Here is a 626-nt window from a genome sequence, read left to right as displayed (position 1 = left end):
CCGACGTTCCAGTCCAAAGGCCCGGTACTACAGAATCCTAAGTTGTACGCACCACGAAAATAGAAATTCCTAATGTGCAGCCGTTTAGATTTAGTAGGTTCGTCCAGATTGACGGTTTCCTTTCGTTCGTGCCTTCGTGCATCCTTGTTCGCCGCCGCCTCGCGGCTCTGCCTGCCCCTCTCGTTAAAATTGAAAACCACTCCGCGATCGAATCCGCGGCAGGTCAGCTGCTTCACGGATCAATCTTGGAATCATACATTCATACCTCCACTTCAAGGTACGCCATCATACAACCGCAAGCTACTAATTTATTAGATTGTTTTTTACCTTTCTTTTCTAGTTTGTAGTCTGGGAGTCGGTGGCTGCTAGATGGGAGTAATATTTTCGGTCGCTTTGGATCTTTGTTTGCTTGGAGATTTACCGCGCTTGAGCTGGATGATGTTCTCTGTTTGTGTTTGGTCAATATATGAAATCATAGGGGAAACCCCTCTTTTGCTCAAAAAATAAGTTATCAGATCGATTACACATTAGAGATTATAGGAGTATTTCTTAGTGAATTGGTACTATTGCTACAAGTCAAAGGTTCGATTCACTAATTGGATGCAATAAGATTTCAAATTGTACAT

Source organism: Triticum dicoccoides, chromosome 1A (genome assembly GCF_002162155.2).
Source record: "Triticum dicoccoides isolate Atlit2015 ecotype Zavitan chromosome 1A, WEW_v2.0, whole genome shotgun sequence".
NCBI classification, from domain to species: domain Eukaryota; kingdom Viridiplantae; phylum Streptophyta; class Magnoliopsida; order Poales; family Poaceae; genus Triticum; species Triticum dicoccoides.
Note: the sequence above shows the minus strand (reverse complement) of the source record.